At 46.9% G+C, this 16,658-nt stretch overlaps 1 protein-coding gene across 1 annotated transcript in view; it reads left to right on the forward strand.

The window, feature by feature from the left end:
* Positions 1–16,658, forward strand: part of LOC308235019 (uncharacterized protein) — a 170,948-nt gene that overhangs the window by 12,354 nt on the left and 141,936 nt on the right. The gene's annotated exons all lie outside the window — the stretch shown is intronic.

Genomic DNA, 16,658 nt, shown 5'->3' on the forward strand with positions numbered 1-16,658 from the left:
CAGGATGTAGATCCTGCAAGACAGCGTTTTGTGTGCAGTGAATGTGGGAAAATATTCAGGTACAAATCCTCATTAGCTAGGCACTGCAGAGTCTACACTGGAAAAAGTATTTATGTGTGTGGCAAAAGTGGAAAAACCTTTAGTGGAAGCTCAACCCTCAGTCAGCATCGAAAAATTCATGCATGTCCAAGGCAGTACAAGTGCAGCAAATGTGGAAAATCCTTAAGCCACAAAACTGTCCTCATTAATACCCAGGAACAACACAATGGCGAAAACTGTTATGTGTGCAGTACATGTACACAACTATTTAGTCATCATTCAGTGTCCATTGAATACCCGAAAATTCAATTGCAAGAAAAACCTTATAAGTGCAAGGACTGTGCAAAATCCTTTACCTCTGTTGCTGCACTTCGTTATCATCAGAACTCTCACACAGGAGAAAGACCTTATGGGTGCAGTGATTGTGGGAAATCTTACATCTCTAGGTCTGCCCTCCGTTATCATCAGAGAGTTCACACTGGAGAAAAGCCTTATGAATGTAGTGAATGTGGGAAGTCCTTTACCCAAAGAAGTCAACTCCTTAGACACCTTAGAGGACATTCAGGGTACAGACCTTATAAGTGTGGTGAATGTGGGCAATCTTTTACTAGTCGTTCTAGCCTCCGTTGTCATCATAGAATTCACACTGGAGAAAGACCTTATAACTGCAGTGAGTGTGGGAACTCCTTTAAGGATAGGTGGACACTTGTTAAACACCAGAGAATTCACACAGGAGAAAGGCCTTATGAGTGCAGTGAATGTGGGAAATCTTTTATCTCTACATCTGAATTCCAGTGTCATCTGAAAACTCACTCAGGAGAGAAACCTTATAAGTGTAATGAATGTGGAAAATCCTTTATTCAAAAATATAACCTCATTTTACACCAGCGAGTACACACAGGAGAAAAACCTTATGTGTGCTCTGAATGTGGAAAATCCTTTACTTCTAGCTCTAGCTTCTCCTATCATCTGGGCACTCATGTGGGAAAAAGGCCTTATGAATGCAATGAATGTGGGAAATCCTTTACATCTAGTTCCACCCTCAGTTACCATCAGAGAGTTCACACAGGAGAACGACCTTATAAATGCAATCAGTGTGGAAAATCTTTTACTTTTAGCTCGAGCCTCCGTTACCATCACAGAGTACATACTGGAGAAAGGCCATATGAGTGCAGTGAATGTGGGAAATCTTTTAACAATAAGTCGACAGTCATTAAACACCAGAGAGTTCACACAGGAGAAAAACCTTATGTGTGCACTCAGTGTGGAAAAGCTTTTACATACAGCTCAAGCCTCCGTTATCATCACAGACTACATACTGGAGAAAGGCCATATGAGTGCAGTAAATGTGGGAAATCTTTTAACCATAAGTCAATACTCATTAGACACCAGAGAGTTCACACAGGAGAAAAACCTTATGTGTGCACTCACTGTGGAAAATCCTTTACCTTTAGATCTGGCCTCTGCTGTCATCTAAGAACTCATCCGGGAGAAGGGCATAATGAATATGGGAAATCCTTTGTATCTAGTTCCACCCTCAATTACCATCAGCGAGTTCACACTGGTGAAAAGCTTTATGAGTGTGGTGAATGTGGGAAATCCTTTACCCAAAAGTACCCTCTCCATGTACACCAGAGACTTCACACTGGAGAAAAGCCCTATGAGTGTGGTGATTGTGGGAAATCTTTTCCCTGTAAGTATAGACTTCGTTTTCATCAGAAAGTTCATACTGGAGAAAAGCCTCATGAGTGTGGTGAATGTGGGAAATCTTTTACCACTCTCTATAGTCTTCATCGTCATCAGAGAATACACACTCGAGAAGAGCCATATGAGTGCAGTGAGTGTGGGAAATGTTTTCAACATCAGTGGATCCTCATTCAACACCATCAGGTTCATTCTGGAGAAAAGCCTTATGAATGCAATGAATGTGGGAAACCTTTTACCACTATCTATGGTCTTCGTTATCATCAGAGACTACACACAGGAGAAGGAACTTGCAAGTGCAGTGAATGTGGGAAATCTTTTACCAGAATGTCCCACCTTCGTCGTCATCAGAGAGTTCACACTGGGGAAAAGCCTTACGAGTGCGGTGAATGTGGGAAATGTTTTACCAGAAACACTGATCTTCGTCGTCATCAGAGACTTCACGCGGGAAAAAGGCCATATTAGTGCAATGGTTGTGGGAAAGGTTTTATCTATAGCTCGGACTCTATTATCATCAAAAATTCACACTGAAGAAAGACCTTATGAGTGCACTGATTGTGGGAAATCTTTTATGACGAACACTCATCTTCATATACATCAGAGAGCACACAGCAGAAATGCTTTTTGAGTGCTGTGAATGTGATTAATCTATTAGCCAAAATTCTAACCTCTGGGCACATGAGATGTGTAGGAAATGTTTCTTTGTTCGGTGTTAACACTGAAGTAAACAGGCTTCTGTTGTCTGACTTCTATCCCATAAATTCTGTCCTCAATAGTAGGGAGAGTCTCCATAATTTTAGTTCAGTGGGAAGTACATTCACTTATACTTACTTTTTTTTTTTTAAATATATTTTATTGATACTTTACAGAGAGGAAGGGAGAGGGATAGAGAGCCAGAAACATCGATGAGAGAGAAACATCGATCAGCTGCCTCCTGCACACCTCCCACTGGGGATGTGCCCGCAACCAAGGTACATGCCCTACACCGGAATCGAACCCGGGACCCTTCAGTCTGCAGGCCGACGCTGTATCCACTAAACCAAACCGGTTTCGGCTTACGTTATACTTTCTAACCTGCCCAGGGCTTAGTGCAGAATTGTGTCACTGCAGATATCTCTGACAGAATCCATTTGACCTGAACCAGCACTCAGCAGGTGCCCCAGTTTTCATCATGATCATCCTATTATCTTCAGGGAAGCTGACTTTGTTCTCTTATTAGTTGCAGGGAATTAGGTGTAACCTGAACCCTTAGGAGATCTGCATTTCATTTAGTCTAAGTGGGGCATGGACCTCACCCATTGTTGTCCCCAGACGACATCATCTGAGTTTAGCTCACAGCTTCCAAAAAACACTTGTTTCAGGGACATGAATTCCCTAGATATCGCTGGTGAATTTTTCCAATGTCGAAGTCGCCATGAGAAGACTGAATGTGTCCATGTCATTTTGGTTGTGGAAATAATAAAGGCCTTTTTGTTTAAGTCCTCTTTAATTTTGGATGTTTTTGTGGGATATCTTAGAAGCATATTTGGGCTCTACAAGCATGAAGAATTACACAATTTTTACCAGAGTCTCAGCCTTTCTCTGCTCCCGAGGGTAGAGTTTGGTGGGGAAATTAACTCACCGCTTTCCACCGAATTTGCATTGCTACCCACATCCTTCTAGGAAAGGGTGCAGGGTTTTCTCATGCTCCTATGGTGACAACATAACCTGCTTCTAGTATCAGTATGAATTTTTTTTATTTTCCACACAGGGTATGCTAGTACTTTTGTTGTTAATCTTCACCCCAGGATATTTTTCCATTGATTTCTAGAGAGTTGAAGTGAGGAAATGAGCGAGACCCATCCATTGGTTGCCTTCTGCATGTTTCCCAACATGGGCCAGGGTTTGACCTGCCACCCAGGTATGTGCAGTTGCCTGGGAATCTAACCTGAGACATTGACGCACAGGCCGAAGCTCTAATCACAGAGCCACACAGGCCAGGGCTAGGCCAGTACATTTGAAGGGAACTGCTCTTTCAAGTCTTAGTACAGGCCACCTGTCTTAATGTCTTCAGTTTCATCGGTGATGATCATGGGTTTCTTAGATCATACTGGTTACGGAATGACGGCAGCAGAATCACTAGCCCAGTCGGGAGTGGAGAAGACCACAGCCAGCTAGACGGAATCTGCGTCTTCTCCATGTGCATCCACAGAGATTTCTGTGGAAAAGACGGCAGGTCCAGTGTCTTCACAAATCTGAGAGTCTCCAGGCATGTTTATCTTCTCTGGTCAAATCATCCTCATGGAAATTAATGAAAGGGTTTTTAGGATCTTGTACCCTCTTACATGTTTACCTGATGTTCAGAACACTCAGAAAGGAAATCAAAGATAAAGAAAAGTGGTGCCCTTAACCGGTTTGCCTCAGTGGATAGAGCGTCGGCCTGCGGACTGAAGGGTCCCAGGTTTGGTTCCGGTCAAGGGCATGTGCCTTGGTTGCGGGCACATCCCCAGTGGGGGGTGTGCAGGAGGCAGCTGATTGATGTTTCTCTCTCATCGATGTTTCTAACTCTCCCTCTCCCTTCCTCTCTGTAAAAAATAAATAAAATATATATTTTTTTTAAAGTAAAATAAAAATCAGTGTTAAAATATCTTCAGGTGAGGATTTAAAACTAAATTTTTTAACTGATATTTACAGAGAGAGGAACCAATTGGTTGCCACCTGCACCCACCCCAACAGATCATCAACCCACAACCTGGGTATGTGTCCTGAACAGGAAATTAACCCACCACCTTTGAGTCTAAGGGATGGCACGCCAACCACCTGAGGTGTACACACCAATGAGGGCTCTCTACAGCCCCTCAAGTGACCACTGATTTCCTTTTCCCTTTAATAGGTAACTGGATATTCCAGAATTTAAACAATGGGAATAACAGTATTCTGTTCCTAATTGTGTTTCATAAAGACTTGGAGATGCATTAATGATTTATTACTGGTAAACCCTTTTTTTTCTTTTTTACTGTGCATTGTTTTAATTTTTGAATATATCAACATTTGTTTATCCATTCCTTTGTATCTTAGCGCATAGTCTGAGTCATATGCTAAATGACTGTTTAAGGAGATTAACACGATATGCTCTAAACTGAGTTCCCCGGTTTTCTAGGGAGAAGATAGAGGGTTAAAGCCTTGAACTGACCTGTTGGCAAAGCCACAAACAAGTCCCAGCTTGGAGGGCACAGCCCTCTTCGCATCATTAAGCCTGACCTCACGACGCCCCCAGGTCCTTCCTGGGTAGCGGATGGGCTGTGGGAGGTGCAGCAGGTGCTGCCAAAACAAGTGAAACTCACCAAGGACATTGTAACTATGGCGACCACTGCCTTGTTTACCTCTGGCTATAAAATAAAGGCTCAGCTTGCCGTCTGGATCTTTCTCTGTGGCCTCAGCCAGGCACAGGAAATCCACCTCCAGGGGTGGGCAAACTTTCTGACTCGAGGGCCACAATGGGTTCTTAAACTGGACCGGAGGGCTGGAACAAAAGCATGGATGGAGTGTTTGTGTGAACTAATATAAATTCAAAGTAAAGGAGCGGAGGGGAGAGCAAGAGAACCGGATAGAACAGCCGGATCCGGCCCACGGGCTGTAGTTTGCCCACGGCTGACCTAGACCCAGCTTGTTCTCTTTGTCTTTTCTTCATCCTTCGCCGGCCCTCCCTCCCTCTGGCTCGCCAAGCCCTTGGCTGTGCTGGTGCGGCACACCCTTTGCCTCCTTCCAGCAGTACATGAGGCATTCAGTTCCACCACAAACCAAAGAGTCTTTGGTTGGGTCCATCGTTTTAAAACCCTCCTGAGAGTGAACAGACTGGAGTGGGGTGTGGAGGAAAACAGGGCCGCAGGCTCCTCTGGACAACCTCAGGGAAGTCCTACGTGGCCATCTCGCAGACCCAAAGGCCTAAAATAACCACAGAGGATGGGCTGCGATTAAAACTTTAGATATAAAAGCAGTTTATAGGGGGCAGTCCAGTCCTAGGCCAGGACCTGCCCTTAAGTGAGCCTGTTTCCTTTTTGCATCTAAGATAACCTCCCTGTGAAATGTCAGGGTCACTTGTATCGCCCCTTCTTCCAGGCCCCTCAGGGCAGGACCAGATGCACCTGGGCGCCAGCAGTGAGACCTCAAATGCCTTCACTGTTAGGGTTATCATGCTCACTGTGGTCTGTTAACTGCCCGGCACCCACCTCAGTGAACGGAGACTGTGTCTGTCATTTTACTTTCTATCCAAACCCAGAGACAAGGCGGAAGAGAGCCATTCTCTGGAGCATTGTCCCAACCCCGTGAGGTCCTGCTTCCTAGCAGTTGAGACAGATGGGCTCACATAAACTCAGGAAAATTCTTTACACGTTTGAATGGATTTTTTTTTTATTTTTATTTATTTATATCGATTTCAGAGAGGAAGGGAGAGGAAAAGAGAGATAGAAACATCAGTGATGAGAGGGAATCATTGATTGGCTGCCTCCTGCAGGTTGGACCAAGCTCGCCACCCAGGCATGTGCCCTTGACCGGAATCGAACCTGGGACCCTTGAGTCCGCAGGCCGACGCTCTATCCACTGAGCCAAACCAGCCAGGGCTAAGCTTACCCTTAATTTCATTTCGGCGCCGCGAGGTTTGGAGACGCATAAGGCCTTCACAGCCGCAAGCTTTTGAAATAAAGACTTCCAATGCGACCCTCTGACCGTGGAGCCTTCTGTTTGACTCGCTGAATTCCGATATAACAGTGACACAAACCTGCAGTGGCTTCAGACTCCTCCCCTTGTATTTTCCCAGCTCTTGTATGCCTGGCCCCTGGGGTTGCCCCGAATCCCCGCGTCCTGAATAGAGGGCATTAGTTACATGAAGGTGGTCCCATTTCTGCTGTCAGCTTAAGAAATGGTGAAATATGTAGAGAAGTTTTTTTATGTTTATGTAGGCACAACAGACAACTATTGCCAGGAACCACAATCTCAACAGAGGGAGGAAATGCTCTCAAATATGACAATGTTGCCCTGACTGGTTTGGCTCAGTGGATAGATATTTGCTTAATACTTAATTCTTTTGTTCTATTATTCCTCTCCTGAGGATATTTTTCCATTGTTGTTTTTCTTTATTTTATTGATTTTTACAGAGAGGAAGGGAGAGGGATAGAGAGAAACATCAATGAGAGAGAAACATCCATCAGCTGCCTCCTGCACACCCCCACTGGGGATGTGCCCGCAACCAAGGTACATTCCCTTGACCGGAATCGAACCCGGGACCCTTCAGTCCTCAGGCCGACGCTCTATCCACTGAGCCACACCGGTAAGGGCAAGGGATTAAATTTTGTTGGGATTCCTGCTGACAGACCCTCAAGCAGGAGGCACCATGGGTGGTCCGCGAAGTTGGAAGGTTGGCGACCTCTGCTCTGAGGGGCCCTCTGATTTGTAAAGTGCAGGGTGGCAGGGGCCGCCGTGGTTCCCGAGAAGAAAATTTCTCAGGGGCCATCAGAGAACAGGCCTCGAGGGCCACACGAGGGTCACACGAGGGCACGCTCTGCAGATCGCAGGCGCCTTTTGGACCCTCGTGTTGTGACCCAGGCCATTCCCACGTAGGTTTTCTCGCCCAGCCCGCCTTTCCTCCCCTTCTCCTTACGGCTGGCCAGTCCTGGTCCGAGCCTGGGTATGAACGCACCATCGTGTTTACCTCAAACATCATCCGCTCTTTTTCAGTTAATGTTTATTGGTCTGTGCACATGTCCAGGTGCCCTGACCGGGAATCGAGCCGTGGCCTCCTGGTTCATAGACCACCCCAACCCCGGAGCCACCGTGGCCTGGCGAGGTGACCTTTTGCTACAGGGTCAACGTGTAATTCACCAGCGATTCCTTTTGTCCAGGTTGCTGCTGTGGAACACGGGGTCCGGAGGCGTCCACTGAACAGAACGTTTCTGTAAGAGTGTCCCAGGCAAAGGGGATCAGAGTGCTTTCCTCTTCCCAGGAGAGCCACCCGTGTGAGAGTTGTGGTCTGGTCTTGAGGGACATTTTCCTGTTGGTTGAGCAGCAGGGAACACCACGGCACAGTCCGAAACTCTTGAGGTGTGGGGCATGTGCAAAACCATTTTACTTCCGTGTAAAGTGTCCCCAGCACCATGGGCAGGACATTACAGCAAAGTGTTTGAGACGAGGTGTGGACGGGCCTCACTTGTGAAGAGCTGCACATTCTGTTTGTCCCAGAAGCTTTTTACCGATCAGAAGGTCAGAGACAGCATCGTTACTGCCTCAGGGCAACTTCAGCACCAGGCTCCTCACCCCGGGGATAAACCCAGGGAACTCTCAATGGCGGGGGTGATATTTCAAAACAGAAGAAATTACCATACCAAAGCAGAATGTAAAAAAAGCAATTGAGCCCTAACCGGTTTGGCTCAGTGGATAGAGCGTCGGCCTGCGGACTGGGGGGTCCCGGGTTCGATTCCGGTCAAGGGCATGTACCTTGGTTGCGGGCACATCCCCAGCGGGGAGTGTGCAGGAGGCAGCTGATCGATGTTTCTCTCTCTCATCGATGTTTCTGGCTCTCTATCCCTCTCCCTTCCTCTCTGTAAAATATCAATAAAATGTATTAAAAAAAAAAAAAAAAAAGCAATTGAGCCTAACCAGTTTGGCTCAGGGAATAGTGTCAGACTGTGGACTGAAGGGTCCCGGTTCGATTCCGGTCAAGAGCATGTACCTTGGTTGTGGGCACATCTTCAGTGGGAGGTGTGCAGGAGGCAGCTGATCAATGTTTCTAACTCTCCCGCTCCCTTTCTGTAAAAAATCAATTTATATATATATATATTATTGATTTCAGAGAGGAAGGGAGAGGGAAGAGAGATAGAAACATCCATGATGACAGAGGATCATTGATTGGCTGCCTCCTGCACGCCCCACACTGGGGATCGAGCCCACAACCCGGGCATGTGCCCTTGACCAGAATCGAACCCGGGACCCTTCAGTCTGTAGGCTGACGCTCTATCCACTGAGCCAAACCAGCCAGGGCAATAAAATATATTTTTTTAAAAATGAGATTGAGCCCTGACCGGTTTAGCTCGGGGCATGTCCCTTGGTTGCAGGCAGATCCCCAGTGTGGAGTGTGCAGGAGGCAGCTGATCAATGTTTCTAACTCTCTATCCCTCTCCCTTCCTCACTGTAAAAAATCAATAAAATATTTATTTTTAAAAATGCGATTGACTGCAAAGACGCTCTTGTTCTAGATCATGCCAGCCGTACTGGAAGTCAGTGTTTTGGGGGCCCTGAAAGTAAAAAATGTTTTAGAAGAATCTCTGGTTTTCATAATCAAAAAGTTCAACCATTGGAAAAGTCGTATGAGTGCAGTGAGTGTGGGAAATGTTTTAACGTTCAGTGGAGCCTTATTCAACACATCAAGTTCATTCTGGAGAAAAGCCTTATGAGTGTAGGGAATGTGGGGAATATTTTATCAGAATATCCGGTCTTCATCTTCATCAGAGACTTCACTCGGGTGAAAGGCCTTATGAGGGCAGGGAATGTGGGAAATCTGTTACCTGTCACTCTGGACTCCGTGATCGTCAGAGACTTCACCCTGGAGAAAGGCCATATGAATGCAATGATTGTGGGAAATCTTTTGCCAATCGCTAGGGAATTCGTTGTCATCAAAGACTTCACACTTGGACAGAGACCATGTGAGTGCAGTGATTGTGGGAAGACTTACGAGGAACTCTCATCTTCGTAGTCATCAGAGTTTACACAGGAGAAACTCTTTTTTGAATTTCTTTATTGATTAAGGTGTTACATATGTGTCCTTATCCCCCCCATTACCCCCCCCCCATCCCCGCCAACCACAGCCTTAGGCGATCTGCATTTCATTTGCTCTGATTTTTTTTTAAATATATTTTATTGATTTTTTACAGAGAGAGGAAGGGAGAGGGATAGAGAGTTAGAAACATCGATGAGAGAGAAACACCGATCAGCTGCCTCCTGCACACCTCCTACTGGGGACGTACCCACAACCAAGGCACATGCCCTTGACCGGAATCGAACCTGGGACCCCCCCAGTCCGCAGGCCGACGCTCTATCCACTGAGCCAAACCGGTTTCAGCTGCTCTGATTCTTTAAGGCAAGCACCTGAGCCCTTGCTGTCCCCAGAGGACATGATTGAAGTTCAGCTGCCAGGAAAACTTCTCTCAGGGACATGAATCCCTAGATATCGCTGGTGAAATGTTTCCCGTGTCGAAGTCGCCTTGAGGAGACTGGATGTGTCCATGTCCTTCCGGTTTTGAAAGTAACGAAGGCCTTTTTGTTTAAGTCCTCTTTAACTTTGGATGTTTGCTTTGGGGGGATAGGTGATGAGCATGTTAGGGCTCCACAAGCATAAAGAGGTGGACATTTTTTTTTTTACCAGGGTCTCACGTTTTTCTGCCTCTGACGGTAGCGTCTCATAGAGACATTAGCTCACCCCTGTCCACCAAATTGGCATTGCTGCCCACAGCCTTCTAGGAAAGAGTGCGGGGTTTCTGATGCTCCTGTGAAGCCTCAATGCTAGGAGTTTCATTATTTTATTTTATTTAAATTTCCTTATTGATTAAGGCCGTGGTCGGCAAACCGCGGCTCGCGAGCCACATGCGGCTCTTTGGCCCCTTGAGTGTGGCTCTTCCACAAAATACCACGGCCTGGGCGAGTCTATTTTGAAGAAGTGGCGTCAGAAGAAGTTTAAGTTTGAAAAATTTGGCTCTCCAAAGAAATTTCAATCGTCGTGCTGTTGATATTTGGCTCTGTGGACGAATGAGTCTGCCGACCACTGGGTTAAGGTGTTACATATGTGTCCTTATTCCCCCATTATCCCCCCAACCCCCCGACTCATGCCCTCACCCCGCTGTTGTCTGTGTCCATTGGTTTGGCCGAATGCTGTGCGTTTTAGAACACTCTGACATCACTTTCAAAACTCAGCTGGGGTGACACCTTCGCCGGCTGCTAGGATCAGCAGGAATTTTGTTTCTCACACCGGGTGGGCCAGCGCTCTCGTCGTTAATCTTCACCCGAGGACATTTTCCCCGTTAATTTGTAGAGAGAGTGGAATTGAGGGAAGCAGAGAGAGATTTCCATTGTTTCCTTCCTGCACGTCTCCCACCAGGGGCCAGGGATTAAACCTGCCACCCCGGCATGTTCACTTGACGGGGCGTCTTCCCTGAGACACTGAAGCACAGGCCCAAGCTCTAATCACAGAGCCACACCATCCGGGGCTACGCCAGTCCTTTTGAAGCAAAGGGCTCGTTAAGGTCTTACAACTGCCATCAATCAAAATACCTACAATTCCATGGGTGGTGATCACGGGTTTTAGGACCACGGCAGTTACGGAATGATGGCAGCAGAATCACTAGCTCAGTCGGGAGTGGAGAAGACCACAGCCAGCTAGGTGGAATCTGCGTCTTCTCCATGTGCATCCACAGAGATTTCTGTGGAAAAGACGGCAGGTCCAGTGTCTTCACAAATCTGAGAGTCTCCAGGCATGTTTATCTTCTGTGGTCAAGTCATTGTCATGGAAAATAATAAAAGGCTTTTGTGGATTTCTGTACCCTCTTAGATGTTTACCTGATGTTCAGAACACTCAGGCAAGAAATCAAAGATAAAGAAAAGTGGTATCTGTAGACGAGGGATGTAGCTTTTGTGACCCAGCCAGTAATTCTGTTGACTTTGGTGAAAGTCCTTCATTGGTATATTTGATGTCACAGAGACAAGATTTTACCTCCAGGGGTTATGAGGACCTGGATTGACTAGAGAGATGCCAAACCTATTTTCTAAGAAGTATTGGACGTACAATTTTTTGAACGATTTTTCAAAAGTTTTAATTAGCCGAGGCCGGTTTGGCTCAGTGGATGGAGCGTCGGCCTGCAGACTGAAGGGTCCCGGGTTCGGTTCCGGTCAAGGGCACGTACCTTGGTTGCGGGCACCTCCCCAGTAGGGGGTGTGCGGGAGGCGGCTGGTCCATGTTTCTCTCTCATCGATGTTTCTGGCTCTCTATCCCTCTCTCTTCCTCTCTGTAAAAAAAATCAATTAAAAAAAAAGTTTTAATTATTACAGAACATAATTCAAGTATAGTTTTTTTTTAAATATATATTTTATTGATTTTTCACAGAGAGGAAGGGAGAGAGATAGAGAGTTAGAAACATCGATGGGAGAGAAACATTGATCAGCTGCCTCCTGCACACCCCCCCACTGAGGATGTGCCCGCAACCAAGGTACATGCCCTTGACCGGAATCGAACCCGGGACCCTTGAGTCCACAGGCCGACGCTCTATCCACTGAGCCACACCGGTTAGGGCTCAGTAACTTTCTAAATAAACTCACTATGATTTGAGTTCCTTGGCTCTGAGTTTTTTTCATATATATATTGATTAAAGCGAGGAAGGGAGAGGGAGAGAAATAGAAACATCCATGATGAGAGAGAATCATTGTTTGGCTGCCTCCTGCATGCCCCCCACTGGGGATGGAGCCAGCAACCAGGCATGTGCCCTTGACCGGAGTCGAACCCGGGACCCTTCAGTCTGCAGGCTGACGCTCTATCCACTGAGCCAAACCAGCTAGTTCAGTGGTCGGCAAACTGTGGCTCGCCAGCCACATGCGGCTCTTTGGCCCCTTGAGTGCGGCTCTTCCACAACATACCACGTGCGGGCGCGCACGTACAGTGCGATTGAAACTTCGTGGCCCATGCGCAGAAGTCGGTTTTCGGCTCTCCAAAGAAATTTCAATCGTTGTGCTGTTGATATTTGGCTCTGTTGACTAATGAGTTTGCCGACCACTGATCTAGGGCATCTGAGTTTTTTTCTTTTTGTTTTTTTAATATATTTTATTGATTTTTTACAGAGAGGAAGGGAGAGGGATAGTCAGAAATATCGTTGAGAGTTTTAGAACACTCTGACATCATCTATGTTTCTAACTCTATCCCTCTCCCTTTGTCTCAGTAAAAAAGTCAATAAAATATATTTAAAAAAAAAAAAAGAAATGTCGATGAGAGAGAAACATCAATCAGCTGCCTCCTGCACACCCCCTACTGGGAATGTGCCCGCAACCAAGGTACATGCCCTTGACCGGGAATCGAACCTGGGACCCTTCAGTCCGCAGGCCGACGCTCTATCCACGGAGCCACGCCGGTTAGGGCCTGAGTTTTATTTATCCAAATTCAAAAAGGAAGGTTGCTGAACTGAGGTCAAGTCGCCACCTGGTGTCCGTTTGCCACCAAGGGCTCTAGCCAGTTAGGCTTCATAAGGTTTACAGAATTTTGAAAATTCTTATTTTTATATTTTTACTTATTCATGTTAGAGAGAGGGAGAGAGAGAAACATGGATGTTTTTGTTGTTGCTGTTAAACTTTGTTGTTTTAATCCTCACCCCAGGATATGTTTATTGATATTTGGAGACAGGAAGGGATAGAGAAATATTGTTTTGTTGACTTCCCTAGGTGCCCCGACTGGGGATCAAACCTGCAACCCAGCTAATGTGCCCTGCCTGGGAATGGAACCCGCAAACATTTGGTGTGCAGGACGATACTCCAACCACCTGAGCCACTCAGCCAGGGCTTGTCCCGCTTACTGATGCATTCATTGGGACGTTCTTGTGTGTAGCCTGACTGGAGATCCAACCCACCACCTTGGCATATGGGGATGACACTCCAACCAACTGAGGTACCCAGCCAAAGTCAAATTTTTACTTATTGGCTTTAAAGAGAGTAAAAGAGAGAAACATCAATTTGTGGTTCCATTTCTTCATATTTTCATTGAGTTTTTTTTTTTAATACATCTTTATTGATTTCAGAGAGGAAAGGAGAGGGAAAGAGATAGAAACATCAATGATGAGAGAACCATTGATCAGCTGCCCCCTGCACATCTCCTAATGGGGATCAAGCCCACAACCCAGGCATGTGCCCTTGACCAGAATCGAACCTGGGACCCTTCAGTCCACAGGCCGATGCTCTATCCACTGAGCAACACCAGCTAGGACAGTGGTTGGCAAACCCATTAGTCAACAGAGCCAAGTATCAACAGTACGACGATTGAAATTTCTTTCGAGAGCCAAATTTTTTTAAACTTAATATAGGTAGGTACATTGTTATTAACTTATTAGAGTACTCCTAAGCTGGCCTTCGCTAAAAACTCAAGGGGCCAAAGAGCCGCATGTGGCTCGCGAGCCGCGGTTTGCCGACCACGGAGCCACACCAGCTAGGGCATATTTTCATTGTTTGATGCTTGTATGTGCCCTGACCAGGGGTCTAAACCACAATATTGGTTTATCAGGATGACACTCTACGTAACGGAGGTTCCATGGCCACACTTGACGTACAGTGTTAAAAACAAACAACAACAACAACAACAAACAGAAGTGGCCCGGCCTGGGGGGTTCAGTGGTTTGGTGGAGTGACAACCTATGACCCAGGAGGCCATGGTTCTGTTCCAGGAAAAGGCACATGGCCCATTGTGGGCTCAGTCCCCCGTTGGGCCTGCAGGAGGCAGACAACCACGGAGGAGCTGGCTGTGGGAGATGCTCTCCCGCAGGGAGTGGCTGCTCACAGGGGGTGGGGGTGGCGCCAGGGCCAGGAAGCATCCAGAGTGGCCCCATGTGAGGGGCGGCCAGGTGAGGGGGGGGGGGGCGTCGGCCACCTCCCCATTGAGGAAGTCCCGGAGTCTGCCCATGTGTCCGTCTACATAGGGCCAGCTGCGGGGAGCAGTCCTACTTCCGGGTTTAGACAAGCAAGGGGCGGGCTCCAGACCACGGATGGACAGTGGGGGGTGTGCAGGAGGCAGCTGATTGGTGTTTCTCTCTCATCGATGTTTCTAACTCTCTATCCTTCTCCCTTCCTCTGTGTAAAAAATCAATAAAATATATTTTTAAAAAGGCAAAAAAAACAAAGAAAAAGCGAATTATACTCGGAAAAACAAAAAGGAAGAGGAATGCCATTCGGTGCCTGTGGTTTCCCGTTTGAAAGGTAGCCTGTCCAGCTGGTGTGACTCAGCCGCTGAGCTTGGACCCTTGAGTTAGGAGGTCAAGGTTCAATTCCTGGTCAGGGCACATGGTCGGGTTGCGGGCTCCATGCCCAGGAGGGGCCTTGTAGCAGGCAGCCGACCCATGATCCTCTGTCATCACTGCTGCTTCTCCCCCGCTCCCTTCCTCTTTCTGCAGTGAATAAACATGTATGTTTTTTACATGAGCCTGTTGTGCCCTGACCGTGCAGCCCAGTTGGCTGAGTGAGGTCCCATGCGTCAAGAGACCCCAGTTCCATTCTGGTCGGGGTGCCTGCCCCAAGCTCAGCGGGATCCCCAGTAAGTGGCAAGGAAGAGCGTTTCTGTCTCAGCAATGTTTCTATCTCCCACCCCCGCCCTTCCTCTCTCTCTAAAGTCAATTAAATCATTGATGCTTCTATCTCTCCCCCCGCTCTAAAGTCAATAAAAAATATTTTTTAAAATATATTTTATTGATTTTTTACAGAGAGGAAGGGAGAGAGATAGAAACATCGATGAGAGAGAAACATCCATCAGCTGCCTCCTGCACACCTCCTACTGGGGATGTGCCCACAACCAAGGTACATGCCCTTGACCGGAATCGAACCTGGGACCTTTCACTCTGCAGGCTGACGCTCTATCCACTGAGCCAAACAGGTTTCGGCTAAAAAATATTTTAAAAATAAGAAAAAAAATTCAGTGGAGTACATTTGAATATCTAATTGTCTAAGTGATTCAGAAATGGAAAGCAACCCATCTAGGAAAATTGAAGGGTTATATTCAGAATTGTCGTTCTGAAGCACGGGTAACGAGACTTGCAATTGACATCTTAGGGTGCGGGGGGCATGCAGTCAGGTAGATGGGGTCAGAATGGAGTTTTTTTCTGTAGTTAACCAAGAGCAAGCATCAGCATCACTTTACAGAATCCATCCAGGGGCAAATATCCTAGTAAATCACAATGGAGAACGCTGTGGCCTCAGGAAACTACATTACCCAGAAGACGGTGCGCGGAGTTGAGCCAATGACAGATCGAGATGAAAGCATTTCGCCCTAACCGGTTTGGCTCCGTGGATAGAGCCTTGGCCTGCGGACTTGGGTGTCCCGGGTTCGATTCCGGTCTGGGGCATGTACCTTGGTTTCGGGTACATCCCCAGTGGGGGGTGTCCAGGAGGCAGCTGATTGATGTTTCTCTCTATCCCTCTCCCTGCCTCTCTGTAAAAAATCAATAAAATATATTAAAAAAAAAAATGAAAGCATTTCCCTGACATTTCCCCGAGTTAGGGCGGGACTTCTGGCTTTGTCCTACTTGGAGCCAGACTTCTGATGGCTGCCTTTGAGTTGCTGTGCAGGTGTTTGTTTTTAAATTTATATTTTTATTGATTTCAGAGAGGAAGGGAGAGGAGGAGAAACATCAATGGGAGAATCATTGATCAGCTGCCTCCTGCACACCCCCCACTGGGGATCAAGCCCGCAACCCGGGCACGTGCCCTTGACAGTATCTAACCTGGGACCCTTCAGTCCATGGGCCAACGCTCTATCCACTGAGCCAAACGGGCTTGGCTCACTGTGTGGGTTTTGAGGTGACACAACGGAGAAGGCGCCAAGGAGTCGTGGTCCCAGTCTCACAGACACAGGTGGGAGGCTCGCTTCACAGCTTATTGTTCGTCGGACCAAGTAATTCACAGGACAATGTGATGCTGGTATCAGTGGTTCGCTCTGGAGAGGGACCAGGATTGAGAGTGAAGGTGGCAGGAGGGGGACTTTACTAATTATATCTGCTTCAGAGCCTCACTTCGTTTTGTTATACATCAGTGACTATGGAAGGGAGTGCTCAGGCAGGCTTGCTCAAAGCCTTTGTGGAAGTAGCAGCCAGTAAATTAAAATGAAATATCTTAAGTTACAGTAAATTAAAGGAGACAGGTGTGGAAATATAAAA

The sequence above is a fragment of the Plecotus auritus genome (assembly GCF_963455305.1).
Source record: "Plecotus auritus genome assembly, chromosome: 10".
Taxonomy (NCBI): domain Eukaryota; kingdom Metazoa; phylum Chordata; class Mammalia; order Chiroptera; family Vespertilionidae; genus Plecotus; species Plecotus auritus.